Source organism: Nymphaea colorata, chromosome 9 (genome assembly GCF_008831285.2).
Source record: "Nymphaea colorata isolate Beijing-Zhang1983 chromosome 9, ASM883128v2, whole genome shotgun sequence".
In the NCBI taxonomy this organism is placed as follows: domain Eukaryota; kingdom Viridiplantae; phylum Streptophyta; class Magnoliopsida; order Nymphaeales; family Nymphaeaceae; genus Nymphaea; species Nymphaea colorata.
This window is the reverse complement of record NC_045146.1, coordinates 5,871,961-5,887,750: the sequence shown is the minus strand read 5'-3', so window position 1 is coordinate 5,887,750 and position 15,790 is coordinate 5,871,961.

The following is a 15,790-nucleotide window of genomic DNA, read 5'->3' as shown; positions in this document are numbered from 1 at the left end:
GTATCCCAATTGTTATCTTTTTACTGGCGTCTGGCAAATCCTATTCATTTGCTTTAAATTTGACCTGTCTTTTCCTAGTGTTTGGAGTTGTTCCATCTCTCACATCTCTCCCTCTCATTTTTGGTGCAACCTGCTTTCCGCTCTTCCTCTTTTTCTCCGCCTTGTTGACCTCTCATCGTTTGCACCTCATTTCTGGCCTCTTTCACATTCCCGGAGTTTTACTTTTTCTTCTTGCTACCTGGCTTCCTTTGGTTCTTCTGTGGCATCGCTCTCACCTTGATCCCTTTGGTCTCCTGACCCCTCTCCTCGTGCCATTGCTTTTGCTTGGCTTCTTCTTGCTGGCCACATCAACACTTTTAACTACTTATAGTACCTAGGCATCAGTTTAGCTAACCAGTGTTCCCTCTGTCTCGCCGCGGCTGAGTCTTAGGTCCACCTTTTTACATCTTGTCATTTCTTCTTTATTGTCTTTGCCTCTGCCTGGCCTTCCCTTGTTAGTAGCCTTACAGACTCACCTTTCATTCGTCTTCTTTTCATCTTCTGTCCTTCCCCCAACTTGACTGTTTCCTGGGGTCGTGTTTGCAGGTTATGGCTCATTTTACCTTGGTGGCGCATTTTGGAGGAGTGCAACAACAGGGTCTTCAGGGGCACCTTCTCTTCGCCGGAGTTTGTAGCTCGTCTTGTGCGGGGAGATGTTCATTTTGCCATTCAGTTGCGACGTCGTCCTCTTTTTGCGGCTGGGTGATGTTGTCGTTTTGTCCTTCCACTCTCTTTACACCCTTCTTATTTTGTTTTTTCTGTACGTTGTATTGTATATTTCCTCTTTTGCTTCTGTCTTGCAATTTGTTACTGTAGCTAAGGGACTTCTTGTCCCCAATTTTTGTATCTAGGGGACTTCTTATCCCCAAATTTTGATATACATTCTCATTTTATCGTGTGTCTCTCTCTCTCTCTCTCTCTCTCTCTCTCTCACCCACAGCTTTCTCTGTTTGTCTTCCATTCCAAGGTTCACGCTTTCCGACTGCCTTATCAACAGTGTCCTGGTGACTTGATTACCAGCACTCCAGCTCTCAGCTGCTCACCGGCTTCCTTCGCTGGAGCCGACCGACTGTTTGGCATCCCGTCTAGGTGAGAGGCCAAGCTCTGCTCCATCCCTTCTTTTTCTCTCTCTCTCTCTCTCTCCCTCTCTCCCCAAATGTTGTATGCAGTGTCCTTTATTGAAGCTTTTTTGCTTTGTTGGATTAGGGGGTTTCTTAGGTTAAATTTGAGGAAACCTTCTCATGTTGCTGAAGACACTCCCTCTACGTCATATTTGGGGGAAATCTTCTCAATTTCAACTAAACAAGAAACAGTTGCAAGCAACACGATACTTGATTTCACATATGACTAAGATCTACAAGTTGTTATGTGATTCAGATAAAGGTAGTGTTCGGTTTCTTAGTTTTCAAGATAATGATGAGAAGCAACCTGCCGAAGACAAGAATAATGGTTGGCTTATTTCGAAGAATGAACAAGGGTTCTCAACAGCTTGAGAAGAGTAATGCTGCAATTGTGCCATTGTTAAGAATAGGTCTGCCACGTTTGGTGTTCCAAAGTCTAAGAGAATAGATGCTGAATTCAATCATCTTCATATGATGCCCATTTGAAGGCCTTGACCTCCTCAGCATAAAACCAAGTCCTGCAGACATGGTGGTCCATCCCTCTTTTATCATCTGTAGGGAATCGGTCTGGAATTAAATTTAAGAAAACTTTATTCTATTTTGGATTCCCCCCTGCAATCACTATCTTGTTGATCAGGTTCAGGTCAAGGAGGTCCATTCGTAGAGAGATAGGTGGGTCTACCTTATTCAGCATGCCCACTGCATTATTCTAGCTCGAGATTAATTAATTGTACTAGTTCATTGTATTACTTTATTTTCCATGTCTCCATGCTTGTCTCTTGACGTTCTTTTACATTCAATTGTTGATTTTTTTTTTGTTTATTTGGATACCTGAAATTGCGCATCATATACATACATTTGGTTACTGACGGATTATGAAGTGTTACAGGTTTACAATTTGCGTAGATATTTCCTTAATTCTTCTATTTCATTTGATGTCGTCTTATAGGAAGCTCTCCCCAAAGGTCTGATCTCTGGCTTTAGTTCATTTTTATTGTCAATTTTCCTTTGGGCAAACAATAATCCTGAATACAATGTATAATATACACTCAACATAATTTATTTGACAAAAATGACTCTACAGATTGCCACTAAAATATAAAACATGAATCTTCAAGTCCAAAAATTGACACACTGTTAAGTAAAAATGTATTAGTTTACATGTTTTAAAATTTTCATTTGGCCATTGTATTAATTTTGAAATAGATATTTGGTTTCTGTGAAAGAATTGATTTAATTTCTTTGAAAACTTTCAGCTCGCCATATGATTAAATTTTTATTGTTTCTCCTTGTTTATAGGATTGAATGAAGAAAAAAGCATGTCCCTTGTTGCGTGTGTTCCTTTTTCTGGTGCAAACACATGCATGTAATCTAATTATTTGTTTACCTTTTTATTTCCATAGCATGCAGGAACTGGAAGATGTTTCTCGTCTACATCATAGCAGTTACAGTGAGCCAGAAGACCAATTATTGAAAGTTGTCATAGTTTTTTGTGTTTGTAGTATGATTAATCTCATTGTCCTAGGTTTGTGAATCTTTGAGAACATTTGTTTGTCGATGTTTGCCAACATGAGGCCCAACATAGTTTCTATTTTGATTTCATATGGGTGTAGTTATTAACGTTTATTTGAACCTTTGAACATTTAACATTGATAATGTTTTTGTTTAAGTTATGAAGTTGATTTGGTTATTTTGGTGTTCTAAATATCATATATCCAATGCTCTTGCATCTGGAAAATCGTCTAGATTCAGTTCAAAATTTAGATTTGGATTTTTGAATAAAAAATCAGATTTTGGATTTCAGATATGACTTTTCTTTGTTCATATTCAAATCCGAATATGTGAATACCCAAAAAGCATATACGGTTAAGGGTTGCTATAGAGTGGCTGTTTGTTTGCAGATTTTTGTTGAACTTATTAATGTCTAATGTTTATCTGCAGACCAAAAAGTTTGATATTAGGGCTTCCATATATGTTCATCTTTTCTCTCTTGTTTCCTCTTCACCACGCATTGGAGGGCAATGTTTCTTGCCGCAACTCCACCACCAGTGGCCTCCCACCTTAGTTTTAGGTCGACCACCATCAATGCTACTCTACTACAAGAATTATGGCTTACAGTAATGCATCAAATGTATGTGTTACATTTATTTAAGGGTTTTCTAACACGTACTATACTTGCGTTTGATACGAACTGCAAGCCTGTGTTAGGCACCTATTTGGAAGCTCTCCTTTAATGATTAGTAACACATTATTTGCATTAATAATGACCACAAATGTTTGTTAGTCATAATTAATACTAACACATGAATTTTCATAAGAAAAGCCTTGTCTAACATAGACGATGTGTTAGTAATGACCATAAATCATCATTAGTAATAATTAATACTAACGCACAACACTTTCGTAAGAATAGCCTCAGCAACGAGGCCTTTAGTAACAGAGTTTGTAACGCATCGTCAGCATTAAGAGAGGCCTTTACTAATGAAATTTGTGTGTTAGTAAATATCATTTTCCTTGTAGTGCTCTCTCCCTCTCTCTTCATCTCTATCTTCTTTCTTATTCGTCATTTCCTCTCTCTCTCTCTCTCTCTCTCCCCGCCCCCCCCCCCCTCTCACTGCCGCAATCCTCTGCCCTCTTTCTTCCCCTCCCTCTCTCTCGCCAGCACAACTCGACCACCTTTGTGGCCTCCCACAACCACTATAGGTTGACCACTACCATCACTGCTTTGTCCATCTCGGTCTTCCTCCTTCTTTGTCGTCTTCTCTCACTCCTCCTTTCTTTCTTGCTACCACAAATCTTGGCCCAGGGTTTTAGGAGGAAGGATGGGAAGGAGGAGAAAGGGGATAAGAATGTGAAAAGTAAGGAAAGAAGAGGAGAAAGCAATAAAGTTTTAACGTGGTTCAGCCTATAAGTTGGCCTCCCTCAATTTCTCACACACACTGAGAGGGAGAGCTTTCTTTATTTATTGAATGGCCGTGACAATCTAAATCCACAATTTTAGGATCTTGATTACATTCCACAATCTTAGGAGGAGGATTACAATCATCAGTACTCGATATTTTAGGAAGTGCCAGATGTTCCTGATCAGAGTTTATCGCTTTCTTAACACGCCCCCATGAGCCAATCCTTGTATTAACAAGGTTGAGCTTGTTTTGAGATCATGAAACCTTGGTCCAGCTAGTGCCTTAGTTAGAATATCTGCAAGCTGATTTTCAGATTTAATGAACTCAATTTTAATATCTTGTGCTGTCACTTTTTCTCTAACAAAATGAAAATCAATTTCGATATGTTTGGCATGGACATTAAATACAGGATTAGCTGCAAGATATGTTGCTCCTAGATTATCACACTTTAATGTTGGCGCTTCTTGTATAGGAACTTGAAGATCTTTAAAAAGATGTTGTAACCATATTAATTCAGCTACAGCTCCAGCCATGACTTTATATTGTGCTTCTGTGCTTGAGTGAGCAACAGTGTGCTGCTTGTTAGATCCCCATGATATAATGTTTCCTCCAAGCATGGTGAGGAATCCACTTGTTGATCTCCTATCATCGTTTTATGTGTAGACCAACATGTTGTGTTCCTTGAAGGTAGCGAAGTATTCGCTTTACATGAGTCCAATGTATATTGGTAGGTTCATGAAGGAATTGACAAGCCTTGTCGACAGCAAATGCAATATCTGGGCGAGTGAGTGTTATATATTGTAATGCACTTACAATGCTTTTGTATAGAGTTCCCCATCTTTGAGTGTATCCCCTTCAAACTTGGATAGATGAACATTAGGTGCTGCCGGTGTGATTACCGCCTTGGCTTCTTCCATTCGAGCTCTTTTGAGGAGATCTGTGATATATTTGTGTTGAGATAAAAGGAGCTCATTAGCCTGGCGATTGACTTCTAGTCCAAGAAAGTAATGAATTTCCCCAAGATCTTTGATGGAGAACCTATTGCCGATGTCATTGATGAATTTTTGCAATTCCTATGAGGATATTCCTGTCACAATAATATCATCCACATAGATGAGAATATAAGCAATGTAGGACTTGGTGAGTATGTGAACAAGGACGAGTCAGATTTGGATCCTTTTAATCCCTTGGATATAAGATATGTGTTCAAGCTTTCAAACCAAGCTCGAAGAGCTTGTTTGAGAACATATAGAGATTTCTTCAATCTTCACACATGTCATGGATTACTCTTGTCTTCAAACCCTGGAGGCTGGCTCATATAAACTTCTTCCTTTAGGGTTCCATGAAGGAAAGCATTGTTAACATTCAGTTGATGAATTTTCCATCTTCGACTGGTGGCAATAAAAAGAAAAAGGTCCTGGTGGGAACCTAGACCCGGCTAGCGATTTCTACGCCCGAGAATATATCCCAAGTCCAGGATCAACTCGCGGGAGCCTAAAGTCCAAACTTAAGCAAATTATATTTACAAAGCTTTTCCCGCCGGACAGCAACCCCGACTTAATAGTACCCTGGGTATAAGATACAAGTATGTTTTCCCTTACCCAAGTCTTCAATCCTATTACAAAACTGAGGGGATTAAGGCTTGTACAAACGCGAGCGATACAGATTTAACTCTCACAACTCACTCATCATTCATTCACAAACCATTCATACAATCCCTAAGAACGGCCAAACCATGCCCTTTCCCTTTGGTGGTCTAGCTACTCACAGTCGTGTCCTTGGCAAGGTGCCTTGGAGGGACTACCGACAGTAGCAACTGGCTAGAGCCTGGCTTAGAAAGCAAGTACACCCAATAACCCTGTTCTATAGGATGTTTAGAAGTTACCTAGCCGATGAGAGATCGGCTTAAACAGCAATAGGATCCGAGAAAACCAGTGGCTCAGCCACTCTCGGATATCACAGCAAGGAGGTGGAGTGGAGGCTAGACCCGCCTGGTCTAGGACACCTAGTCTTCTAGTAACAACTGCCGAGAGTGATAGAGGATCACGACAACAGAAATGGATGGTGTACGGCTGCTGCAGGCCTCGGTCGGCCAAGAGAGACAGCAAAGTGATGGAGGAGCGCCTGGATGGAGGCAGGGGCTCAGCCCACCTGGCCGAGGTCACCTTGGCTCCTAGGAAGATGTTCGGGAGATGGTTGCAGCGGGGGAGGCTGCATGATGACTTACTTGCTATAGTAGAGATGCTAATTTGATCACGTGCAATCCTTGGAGATGAACCTAGCTAATGGACTCCAAGGGGTCAAACTGAACCCGGAACAAGGAGTGAGCTCGGAGTTGGATTAGGTAGGCTCAATTTGGGTTAGGTTGTATAGAGCCGGGAGATGGAGATTAATTGCTAAGGGTTTGGTTATGGCTTAGAGATAGAATAAGGGTCAAGCGTATGATGGTGGAGGGTTAATTCTAAGAGAGTGAAATTAAGGCAAGGTGAGATGGCTCCTAATGACAAGAGGTGGCTCTTAATGAGTATGGTCGGTTATGAGGATGTGTTACACCAAGAGAGGAAGCCAAGGGTTATGCGATTTGCATTGGGAGGTTGTGAACGTATGGCTTGGGTAATGATGCAGTAGGGAGGTATTAAAATGGTCTAATGATGAAGGGGAGAGGTGGCAAGCTAGGAGTTAATCTCTTGAGCTCATGGGTTGGCTTTAGGGATGGTTACAAGAAGAAAGGGAGGCCAACGGGTAGAGGAGGTGAAGGATGCGAGTGAAGGGGGTGAACCGTTGTGGCTGGGGTGTAATGATGAAGAGGACACTTGGCGAGGGATGAAATTAACTTACCTTTGTGCGTGGCCAAGTGTGGAGCTCTTTAAAATGAGAAGCGTTATGTAATGCTTGAACTAATGAAGGGAAGCCTAAGGGAAAGAAGAGGAGTGAGCGCCCACGGGTTTGGACTCTTTAGCACTATCCCTTTGAGTTTACCAAACTGCCCTTTTCAAATAATCCAGTAATCAATTAGTCAATTAATGACCATGGGCAAACTTGGAATTGGTGGAAAAGATTGGAAGCCGATCGGGTTTCGCCGGAGTTAGTGCAGCGTTGAGTATTTCCGGTGGCAGAAATGGATTTCTGATCATTGGCTAGAACTCACTCAATTCTCATCTGAAATGATTGAAACTTGAACAAATTGCAGCTAAGATCTGGGCAATCCTAACTGAGCCAACGAGAGAGTGAAAACTGCCTTGACCTTGCTTAGAATTGATATGAAACTTCCTCCCAATTTGCTGTTCTATTGTTGCTATTCTGTGTATGATATTGCGCACGATTTGGAAAAGACGAGCAGGGAACAAATCTCCTTCCTCGACAGCAACTCAAGTACGATGTTGGATTGATTGTTGCTGTTGTGGACGAGTTTCCAAGGGGATTAACCAGTCAATTTCGCTGAAATCCTATTGGTCGTCTACCAACAGAATTCCGACGAGCTCTCTCGGTTTCTCACCTTGAAAATCAGTCCTCTAAGAGCTAGCGTTGATCCTCCTTTCTGGTGCTCTTTCTCTCTGTTTTTAGCAGAGATCAAGGCCTACTAGGGATGATTTCAACTAGTCCTCTGCTATGCTCAAGTAGGGAAGGAGCCGGTTGATTAACGACACCTACTTCTTCTCTTGCAGTCGGAGTCTTGTGCTTGGGTACTAGGCGACTAGAGCCACGATTCGCTCTCCTCCAAGCCTTCCCGATTATCTTCTCCAACCTCTAACTCCTTCCGGGGATGAAGAAGTTGCACAGTGAGAAGATGACGATTCAGTCGGGAAATTTGTGCGTAGGAAGAAGGTGCTCCAAGAGGATTTCCGATGGCCTCAAGGAACGCCTTCAAACCTGTTTTGCTTCAACCAGAGCCACGGGTTGGAGCCTTTGGATTTCGATCACCGGCGGTAAGACGATGAAGGAAAGAGAGAGGTGAGAGCCAATTCACACGAAAAAACTCAACTTCTAATTCTTGATTTCATAATGAAAAAAGACTTACAAAAGAGTTTAAGTACTTGAAATAAAACCAGTTCTTAACATGTGAACCGAGACACTTGCTGAAATGAAACGACTCAACTATAAAGCAAAAGCATAAAAGGAGACCGAGACGTCTCGAATGTTTAGTGAGTTTGGCCTCTCCCTCACGGGTTCAGCCATATAACTTGCCTAAGTTCGGCCTTAGGCTTGCCACACGTGGACTGGGTCAGGACTAGACTCAGGGTTCGAACTCGCTATAACCGGATCTAGGTCTAGTTCCCGTGCTTGCTCCGCCTTGAGGTCTTCAGCCCGCTGCCCACGCTCCGCTGATGATGCTCCGCCCACACCACCCGCTGCATCAACTTCAAGTTCTATGTTAGCCTCCCTTAGCTGATCTATGCTTTTCAACATGCTGGCCGATGGCGCTTGACTCTCTTGGCCTTGCTTGGCCGTGCTGGCCCTGGTTCTCGGCCTTCTGGTGGGAAGGTCTGCATCAGGTCCAATAGTAGTAGGCTTTACCACTGGGCTGAAAGTATCAACATAATCAATCCCTTCTCATTGATTGTATCCCTTGGCTCCAAGACATGCTTTAAACCGAGCACAGACCCATCGGCATGTCACTTGACTTTGTAGATCCATCGATATCCCACTACATTATAATGAGGCATACAAGGAACCAAATCCCAAGTTTTATTTCTGTTAAGTGGTTCAATCTCACTATTCATAGCTCCTTGCCATCGATCATCCTGTAGGGCTTCTTGTAGGTCAACAGGTTCAGTTTCAGTGTCAATAGATTTAGTCTCACTAAGATAAGTGAATATTCTAGATTGGCGGGTTCCATCTTGAGAACGGGTAATCATGGGGTGGTTTCTCACATGACTAAGTGTTTCAGGGGGTAAAATAGTTGGATGGGATTCATTCTAAATGATAGGTGCAGAGAAAACCGTGTTGGTTTGTTGGGAAATGTGGCCATGGTTTGGAGGGACATTTAAAGACCCACTTAGGTTAAATGTACTAGGGTTGGGTAAGTGGATAAGTTGAGAACCGATGGTGGTTTGAGAGGCATCTTTAGCTAACCAGCTGATGATCTCTTGAGCAGTAGTGGGTGGTCAAGTTTCAGAGTATAAAAAGGTGTTTTCATCAAAAATAACATGTTTGGAAATAGTAGCACATTTGTTGCAAGATTGCAACATATGTAGCCTTTAAAGCATTTTGGGAACCCAAGAAAGACATGCATGAGAGGCGTTTTTAGCTAACCAGTTGATGATCTCTTGAGCAGTAGTGGGTGGTCGAGTTTCAGAGTATAAAAAAGTGTTCTCATCAAAAATAACATGTTTGGAAATAGTAGCACATTTGTTACAGGATTGCAACATATGTAGCCTTTAAAGCATTTTGGGAACCCAAGAAAGACACATGCATGAGACTTTGGAGCAAGTTTTGATTTATTTTAAGGACTTGCCAATGGATAAGAAGTGCATCCAAAAACTTTAAGGTTCTCCAATTGAGGCTTGGTACCAAGAAGTTTCTCAAATGGAGTGGATTCTTGGGTTAATTGGTAACCTGTTAATAATATGGACCGTCATTCTGAAAGCATCAGTCTAAAAATAAGCTGGAATACAAGCATTAATAAGCATAGCAAGTCCCATTTCAACAATGTGGCGATGTTTTCGTTCCGCTACACCATTTTGTTGTGGCATATAGGGACATGAGAGACGTCTTTGAATACCATGAGAAGCAAGATACATAGAAAATTCTACACTCATAAACTCACATCCGCAGTCACTATGAAAAACTTTAATCTTGTGCTCAGTTGTTTTTCTATGATCTTATGGAAGTTTTGGAAACAAGAGAATGTTTCAGACTTCTTTGTAAGCATAAAACTTCAGGTGAATCTTGAAAAATCATTTACTATTATCAAGTAATACTTGTACCCTTCTCTAAAAATACATGGTGAAGGTCCTCATACATCCGCATGTAATAATTTCAAAGGAAAAGACATTTTTAACTTAGTGGAATCAAAGGGCAACCGATGCATCTTGGCTAAAGCACAAACCGAATGAAAGTGTTCTTTAGGCATTGAATCAGAAGCAATATACTTAGATGAGATCATGTGATTCAATAAAGAGTCATTTACATGTTCCAAACGTTCATGCCAAAGGTTAAAAGTATTTCTAGAAACATGAGCAACATTATTAAAAGAAGAAACATAAGCATTGCATATCTGCAATTTATTTCCAATATGCAGTTTTCTTGCAGCAGTGCTAGTGTTGGTCCATACGTAAAGTCCATCCTTAAGTCATCCCTGGTGCATTATTTCCCTCGTCTGCACATTCTTGACAGAAAAAGCATGAGGCATAAATTTCATTTTGTAGTCATTATCTCTAGTAAACTTAGCAACAGAAAGTAGATTCTTATGAATTATTGGGACATGGAGAACATTCTTTAATCTAAAACTTTCATGTGTAGATGTTAGGGGCATGTTATCGATGCTTCTAATGGATAGTTTTTCTCTGTTGCCAATGATAACTAAATTACTACCATAATAAGGAGATTTACCTTCCATAGATTGATCACAGTTCATCATATGATGAGACGCGCCTGTGTCTGGATACCATTCTTGATTGTTATCCATCACATTAGGAGAAGAAGTTGACGATGAAGCACCGTTATTAGTTGTTCCCGTATTGAGAGCCATGGCCATAAATGCTTTTGGAATATCATAACACTGATGAGAATTGTGGCCCTTGCGACCACAATATTGGCAAGTAATAACTGCAGACATTTTATAATTAGAAGTATTACCACGACCTCCAGTATACCCACGGCCTCTATTGTTCCCACGGCCTCTATTGTTCCCACGTCCTCCATTGTATGAACCAAAATTGCCATGACCTCTACTGTTGTATAAGTTATAATTGTTGTGACCTCTACCATTTCAGTCCCCTCTCACTCTTGCATAAAAGAAGATTGAAAAATATGTTTTTATCTTCAGAATTTCAAGAAAATGAGTATTATGTTAAGAATGTGAAAGATAAGTCAGTAGCATATATTGCCACTAATGACAAACATTTTTGGAAGGCTATTTCTTATATTATTAGAGTCACATTGCCTATAGTAAAGGTCAAGAGCAGCTGATTCAGATGAGAACCCAACTATGGGGTTTCATTATATTCACATGAGGATGATAAAAAGAAAAATCAACTTTCAATATAGAGAATGATGAAAAAATGTATATGACAATCTACCAAATATATGACAAATGGTGAGATGATCAATTGTGTGAGAATCTACATGTTGCAGGATATTAATTAAATTTGTAGTTTTACTATGATGAAGATGCAAACGAAGATGATATGGTGAAAGTTTGGTTTCTGCAATGCTTGGATATAATGGTAGATGTAGAAGAACAATGCAATATTGTTATTCAAATGCATAGATATGAAAAGCATAAGGTTATTTTCAAGGACTAGAAGCAATTGGAAGAAGGAAGAGACTAATTTCTGGTATATGTCAAGTTTTTTTTTTCATTTTCATAATGTTTGTATGATAGAATAAGATAAACTTATAATGTAATATGTTTGTTACTATTTTGTTTAGTTAATTGATTGGTGGAATTCATTTAGTATGTAAACAAAAGGATTAAGGAACATTGCAGTAAAAATTATCAATCAGACTTGCAGTACATCAGGATGTGAACGTAAGTGGAGCATTTATTTTTTGTAGATAAAACATATTGACATGATTGATTGTGTTCTATTTATTTTATCTGTTTATTCTGTAGTACTTATAACTTATGAAATTATATGATAAGTATATACAGAAAGGAAAAATCGTCTTGAGCAAGAAAAACACAACAATTTGGTGTTTGTCATGTATAATATGAAGCTGAGCAAGAGACATACAGAAAGGGAAAGTGTTGAAGATCCCTTATTTATTGATAATATTGATTAAGATGACAAATAAATTGTAGAAGGGGAAGATCTTGTTTTACCACCCTTTGTATTTGATTATAATTGGTTGGACCGAGATTTCAATTATCATATATAGAAATTGCTCCTCTTGAAAATTTCTTCGGGCCTTAAAAAAAGTATAAGTGTGATTCATCTTCTACGAGAATAGAAGATGGCAAAGGTATAGAAATAAAAAAGATATTGGAAATTATGATAAGTATAATTGTCTTCAATGTTTACTAAATGCTGCTAATTTTATTACTACTTTTGAATGAAAGAAAAAAGAAATGAAGGATGAAAAATGTGAAATTTCATTATGATTATGAACATAAGAAGAAGACAAAGCTGTTCAATATATGGATGATTCAAATGAAGATCCATTGTATTTACACCCTAACTTTTGTCAAAATTTTCTCAATCACAATTTCAAAAATTTTCAAAGAAATTCCCTAATGGGAGTCTATGTCCACATAATCCAATTGTAGATCCAAGTCAAGGAACCACTTGCAAAAATTTCAATGAATTGCTTAAATTAGGATTTTGGTCAAAATTAAGCCAAAATTCCAAGATTAAGTTTGAAATCGATGCAAATCAAAACTAAAACTCAAACTTCCAATCAAAATTAAAATTCTTATTAGTGAAAATTAAAACCTTCTTCCAACACAGAGAGAAAATAAGTCTCAATGTGACTTTCTCTCTCTCTTTCACTCTCTTTTTTTACTCTATTCTCTTTCTAGAAAAATCTAGGAACAAATCACCTAGAGCTAAAATTCTCAATTTTCCTAAAAACTGTTTAGAAAAACAATTCATAAGAATCTCAATCTTGATCTAACTCGGTTCAACCCCGATCGAGTTTATCCATTCCCAATTCAAGCAAGTTAAAAGGACATTCCAATCTAGGTGTGTGATGGTAAAGCACACGAGACTAGATCAACAATGATATAGACCAATCAAATAAAGAGTGGCTCAAGCAAGCATACTCAATCCAAAACAAAATCAAATTAACTAATTGATTTTTCAAAATAATGAAGAACCAAGGAGACATTCAAAAAATAAGTCTTTCTTCATCCACATCTAGAATTTCTGAAAAGCAAGAGGAAAAGTTCAGAAAAGTTCAGAAAATACTTGTTCAAGAAAATTGAACAAGTATTTTTAAAAACCAAAAAATTAAGACAGCCCATTTGGTAGTTCCCTCCTAGCTGGTTCCAAGGATGAAACTAGAAAATTCTGGTTGAGTTGAAAAGGAGACCAACCATTAAAGATGCTCCCCTTTCCTCTTCCTTCTTCCTTGAACTCTAACTAGTTGGTCAAAGACCAGATTTTTATAGTTGACATGAAGAGACAACTCCTCCATGCTTACTTGATTTTCAAGCCAAGAAAAATACACAAGGAAGCCAAAATGAGAGAGTTGATTGGAAAGGGAGAAGGTGCCCCTTGCATTCAGTCCTTGCTTCCTCTCTATGCCAAAATCATGGAGATTGTTCCATGATTTCTTGGCTTTCCAAAAAAATTTGTCTAACACCAAGACATCAAGTTATGATGACTTGGTGCATGTATAAACCATCACTTACAAGTAGCTAGGGACCCTCAGCAACCCCTTGGCAACTTTTTCAAGCAACTCACTCAAGCTCCGATGCTACTCCCCCTTACCATTTTCTCTCAAGCTCTCCCCAAGGTATCACGTCACTCTCTTATAGCTCCCAAGCTCCCTACAAGCTCCTTTGCTCCAGCCAAGAGACTCTTGGTTCCTTGACTACAATAGCCATCTAGAAGAGGGCATCAACCTTGGACGAAAGCTTGCTTGGCATCAACTCGAGTTCAGCCCAAGGCGCCATCAGCCAAGCTTCCTAAGCAGCTCCAATTCTCCATATGGTCACTCCCACTAAGGCAAACTCAAGGTAGGCCTTACCAATCTGATTCTAACTCATTTCAAGATAGCAACTAGATGATCCTATTTGGGATGTCCTAGTCTAGCCAAGCCAAGCCTAGATGTCTCCTCCAATCAAGGCGACTCAGCTTAGTCGCTCCCCCATCCTAGGTGTTTCAGCCTAGTCAACCACCTGATCATGGATGATGTCTTCAAAATCTGATTTAAAGGGATCTCATTCATGCAATATTGGATGAATACTAGCATGGTTTGGGCAAGAATGACATTCTTTCATCTATTTAATTGAATGGTGAATACAAAGAGAGAGAGAGAGAGAAAAAAAAACGAAGCATGGATGTTCTCTTGAATGTACAATGGATTAGATCTCACAACCTTGTCAAACCAGTTTCACCAAAGATTAGATCTAGTCAACCCATGAGTATGATCCATCATAAAATGGAACAAATCAAACAAATGTGCTACATTTCAACTTATCTCGTTTCTGAAATTTTCATCGATATCTATGATTTTGAAAATCAACTATTAACAAATTCTTCTAGTTGGGCTTCAAAAGAAGCTCCTAGATTCAAAACAAATGTTTTGATCAAATCCAAAATCCTTAGTGAAATCATATGCCTACCAAATGTATTTGGAAACATGTACTTCCAATTAACCTATGATTTTCAAAATCAATGCAAATTATTTATCAAGCCATTTTCAACTCAAAATCAACTTATAAAAATGCCAACCTATAAAAGTTTATATTTCTCTGGACCCAATACGAAGAATTTTCCAAAAGCTAGGTTCTTGATCTAAAAAACCTACTTTTCCAACACTTTATGCCAAAAACAAGTTGAAATCAACTTGTTCAAACCAAATATCATTTCCAAACCAGGAGCCAATATTCTATCCTAGAAGAATTCACAAATTTTCCTCACCCAAAGAGAAGGATTGACTCAAAATCGCCAAAATTTCCAAATAATGAGTTTTGAACATTTAAGTCCGTCTTTATCCAATTCATTTTGGAACCCCATAATCAAAATTTTTAAAATTAAGCCCATGGACATGAACTCCAGAGGCTATTCTTGACATCAAAACTAAGCTAAGAGCACGTCCTACATTTTCCATCTACAAGATAGACCTATATCTATGTGAGATCCTATTTAAATTATGCATGGAGTGAAAGAGAGTGAAGCAGGTATGTGTGTGTAGATTACAAATGCTTGCATACACTTACTTCACAATTGCACCCTCTCACTTTCACAAAATTTAAGTGAGTCAATTCGGAGTCACTACTGTGACCAAGTCATACTGTGACAAAACTTGAGCACATTGCTTATTTTGACGTGAAAACACAAAATTTCTAAAATGATTGCAAAAACCTATATTTTCAAAATCAATTTCAAGTCCATGATTGAATTTTCTCCAACAATCAAGCCAGTTTTTAAATCCAAATCAAGCAAAATTTCTTGATCTTGGACAAAAAAATCCACAATCAAGTTTCTCAAAACAAGATAATTTCCTAAAATCGATCCAATTTTTCAATTTCACCAATCAAATGAGATCAAGTTTTCCATAAGATTTCCAAAAAAAAGTTCAAAATCCAAAGTATTGGTCGGCTTATGGCCATTCCAAACATAGAAATTTCAATTTTCTAAAACCAAAATTTGATTTCAAAAACAAGTTCCAATTCCAAGAATTTCCAAGATCTAGCCCAAATCTCCATTTTTTAATTCAAGATCTCAATTTCAAAAATGCAATTCAAATCCCAACTTTATTAAAAAATCCAATTCTGGATCCTAATTTTTTTGAAAATGTCAATCTTTTGTCCAAGGTCAAAATTCTCAATTTCCCAAACTCCATTTTTTGGACAAAATCAAAGTTTAATTTTTTGGGATTAATTAAACAAATCTC